Source organism: Pistacia vera, unplaced genomic scaffold, assembly GCF_008641045.1.
Source record: "Pistacia vera cultivar Batoury unplaced genomic scaffold, PisVer_v2 Contig758, whole genome shotgun sequence".
Lineage (NCBI taxonomy): Eukaryota > Viridiplantae > Streptophyta > Magnoliopsida > Sapindales > Anacardiaceae > Pistacia > Pistacia vera.
Window position 1 is genome coordinate 196,641 of NW_022196621.1, and position 4,543 is coordinate 201,183.

Consider the following 4,543-nt stretch of genomic DNA (forward strand, 5'->3'; position numbering starts at 1 on the left):
TTATTTATTTCCCACTTTAATTTTTTAGGATATTAGTTAATTAATCAAATTTCCAATTTTGATTTCGTTAACTTAAATATATATTAGGTCGTTAGTCTTTGCTCCCTGTGAATTCGACTATTCTTACTGCTAACTATGATACTTAGATTTAATTTTGTAGTTGTGACGACCGACACAACAGAAATTATTAAAAATTGGATTGATGAGATGCCATATGCCCATACATTGTTAGAAATAAAAAAAAAAAAAATTGCATACAATAATACCAAAGTTTTATTTATTTTAATGTTCAAGCAGCTGGTGGGAACACAAAGTACAATCAAGATAATAATAATAAGAACAGAACAAAAAAAAAAAAAAAAAAAACAAAAACATTACATGTTGTTATTTTCAACTTATTATAATGGTCTAGCCATTGGTAGGGAAAACAAAGAACATGAGCATACTAGCACACTGATATAGTGAAAAAGAACCATGGTGATAATCAAGAAACATCTAACATCCAATAAGAGATGACCAAGAGGCCAAACTGATGGTGGCTAATAAAAATGCTTCTTGGAATGCTTCTTGCAAAAGGATTTCACCCTCTCTAACCCATTTTCAAGATACTTTGGATCAGTGGCAAAACTTATACGAAGCCAGTTCTTCAGTCCTACAATCACGCCTGGTAGGACAATGACTGACTCCTCCTTGGCTAGCTTCACACAAAAGTCCATATCATCATCAATGTCTTCTAGCTGAGAGAAGTCCAACTTCACCTACAACATTAATAATCAAGTTTAACATTAAGGTACCTTCAAATAAATTATTTATCAACAATTTAGAAATGAAGAGGACTAAATTTTCTATCATATATCCTCACCATTGCAAACACAGAGCCTTCTGGTTTGGTTGGGCAAGTGATGCCAGGAATCTCTTTTATTTTATCACAAAGAATTTCTGTAGCTTCCTTGAGTAGACTAGTACTCATCGAGAAATAATCGCTATTAGTTTTCTCAAGGTCAAGGATTTGTGGAAGCGCTCCCTGTTAAATTAACATGTAAGTATAAAATTGATCATATTATTTAATATCAAATTAAGGTTTGATGATTAAGTACTCGTCAAATTTAGCTCAATTAAGTTTTAGTTACAATAAAAAGAAAAGTTATTTATGCCTGAATGAATGTTACTGGGTTTGAGATGATTTTGAGGGAAGAATTTATACACTCAACAATCTGGAACAAAAACAAAAGTTAATATATTTATATTATCAGTATGCATAGATGAGAGGATTACCCCCTCTTACAAAAACAAAAGTTAATATATTTATATTATCAGTATGCATAGATGAGAGGATTACCCCCTCTTATAAACTAGTAGGCTTGAGCGTGCCTAGTCCGTGTGGGACTCCAACACTTCCCCTCATGGTCAAGCTCATATGTCGGGTCATGCCTGTTAATGAAGGTAGTTGTTGGCTCAAACTTCTCACCTGCTGGCCAAACACTCAGCTCAATTGAACCTGGGCTCTGATACCATGATAAAATTTGAGGTGGGTCTGAGTCCTCTCCCAATAAGGCTTTGTTGAATGAGAGGATTATCCCCTCTTATAAACCAGTAGGCTTGAGCATGCCTAGTCGGTGTGGGACTCCAACAAGATGTATAGATAGTCTCGTATTTAAAAATAAAAATAATATAAAAGAGAATTAACCCTTGATTTTTGAAGGGTGCCAGTGGGATCGCAGGTCACTAGCCAACCGAGTCTCCAACCTGTAACAGACCATCTCTTTGATATTGAACCAAGAGTTATGATTGGAATAGATGATCCAAACACTGCCATCGGCGCAAATGGAGTACGTCCAAAAGTGAGGTGGCCGTAGACTTCATCAGCAACCACCAAGAGACCAAGCTCTATTGCGGTTTCCGCTATATGAAATTTTTACATTTGATGCACTATAAGCAAAAAAATACATGTCACATAATTTTTTCAGCGAAATTTTTTCCAAATATCATTGAGTACCATGTCATCCCTACAATCAACCAATGCATTTACACCAACCATAAGTATTTTTTCTATCATCAATCTTTATTGTGTATGTGTGTGGTTGGTAGTTATTAATTTAAAAAATTATGTGTTAACAATATACTAGTTGGTATTACGGAAGACATGATATCATGTCATATTACAAATGTTTTTTTTTTTTTTCAGTTGAATAATTATCGTTCACATCAATTGTAAAACTAGATGAACGAGAAAAAAATCATCACTGACATCAAAGTATTGACTTTGCAGTATGACTTATGTAATAAATATGAGGTATTTTTTTTTTCTTGCATGATATATGGCCAAAAAGGAATAACATGCAATCTTAGTGACTGGCAATAATCATACCTTCTTCAAGTGCTCATATGAAAAAACATTACCACAAGGATTCCCTGGGTTAATAATGACAATAGCAATAGTATTCTCATCTGCAAGAGCCTTAACACCATCAAAGTCTACCTCCCAACCTTTTTCAGGCAGGAGATCATAGTGACGAACTTCAAGATTACTAAATGCGCAACGAGCTTCATAGTTAGCGAAACCTGGCCTCGGTAGCAGAATGTTGGCTCCAGGACCAGCTAGAACACTCAATATAATTTCCATTTCCTGTGCACCGCCTGATGTTATATAAACATCATCCGGAGATAGTTTGTATGGCAAGTCACGTGACAAATATTCAGCTACAGCCCTATTCAATAATTAGATGAAAATGAGAAAAAGATATATGCATACATATAAGAGTTAGAGATGGTTTAATTAAAAGAGTTTAATTAATTGATTAATTAAAGCTACCTTCTAGCGGGAGGAATACCAAAAAATGGGGCATAACAATTATATTTAGCTGAACGAAGAGCGTTAATTACAGCTTCCTCAGCTTCGTGACTGGTGCGAAAACAAGGCAGCAGGGTCACCTTGGCTAAGTTTAATGACTGGCCTTTTATCTTCTTCATTGAGATGCTGCATCAGCATACTGAGAGTGCCTCTGGCGGTAACACTTATATCTGAAGCTGAGTTCACTTTGGAATCCCATTTCTTCACCATATTTTCCATTTGCTTCTAGTAGTTAAATTGCTTGCTTAGTGTATAGTAAAGAATATAGAGACTTATAATTTGTTTGAATAAAGGATTGCTGCTTGTGTTCTTATATAGGCATGGAGATTACGTGAAGATTGTTGGACAAATGCGCTGCCGTTTTTAACTCAAATATTAAAGAGTCAAAACACTGTCGTTTAGAGTGTAAAAGTTCACTCAAAATCTGTATATGTAAAATAGTAGCTACTTACTTTGTAATTAACGAAAAGTGCAGTAAAAAGGCGTTTCTTCTCTGCTCCTGCTCTTTCTCTCTGTTTTCAATTTTTCTTGTCAATTTTCTGCTTTTCAATTGCAAAGTTACATGGTATCAGAGCCGTGACTTGCGTCAATGGCGAATTCTGGAAAATCCTCTGATGGTGGCTCAATGACTCAAATGAGATGTTGAAGCAACAAGCAAATCGGCTACTCCAATTTTGCTACTAGCCTTCAGGTCTAAATCCAAAGCTAACTCAAAGTAATTACCGTTTTGGAGCTCTCAGGTGCTGTCCACAGTGGCTCTCATGAACTTGAAGATCATCTACTTGGTAGGGTTTCCTGTCCTCACCCTTATAATCTCTGATTCAACATTGAGCATGAGTTGGTCAATCTAGTGGTGAAGTTAGGGCAAGTAGTGTTTCAGTTAATGAACAATTGAATCCTGCCTATATAATGTGGAAAAGAACTGATAAGTTCTTAGTTAGTTGGTTATTGGCATCGATTTCAAAAGCATGTTAGGTATGTGTCAAAATGTAGAAGCTCCACTGAGATATGGTTTGCGTTAGAACATGAGTTCATTACTGATTCAAAGGCTAGAGCATTACATCTCAAGATTTACTTCAGACAAAACAAAAAGGAAATTTAAATGTAGGAGATTATGTGAAAAAGATGAAGGAAATCTCAGAGAGTCTGTCTGCTAGTGGACTAATATCACTGATGAAGATTTACTGCAGTATATTTAGATGGACTTGGCCCTGAGTTTGATGCTGTGGTAGTGAACTTAACCTCAAGAATTGAGTCGAAGTATGTCTGTTACACTGCAAGAAGCCACATTTTTGTTGCAAAAATATGAACTTAGACTTGACAAGTTCAATGCTGTTGATCTATACAATTGTTTAGCCACATAGCTTCTACTGGCAACTCTGTTGGTGATTCTAGTTGTTCAAACAATGTACCAAATATTTCCTCCAAACCAGATCTAGTTAGTCAACAAACTGACAAAATAACTGGACCATGTTATAAAGCACCTCCCACTCGATGTCTCTTGGCAATCCTCATTACCCTCAATATCCCATAATACCTAACTCTCAATCTATCCCTCAAACCTACAGTCAGCCTTGTATAACAACAGACCACCTTACTTCGGGGGAGTATCATATGGTAGAGGAAGGGACGTAATGCTGGAAGGGGAAAGTTAATTTGTCAGTTATGCAATAAAGCAGGGCATTCAGCTGG

At 36.0% G+C, this 4,543-nt stretch overlaps 1 pseudogene; it reads right to left on the bottom strand.

Moving 5' to 3' along the window:
- Positions 1 to 464: 464 nt before the first annotated feature.
- Positions 465 to 3,070, bottom strand: LOC116115980 (annotated as a pseudogene).
- Between the last annotated feature and the right edge of the window lie 1,473 nt (positions 3,071 to 4,543).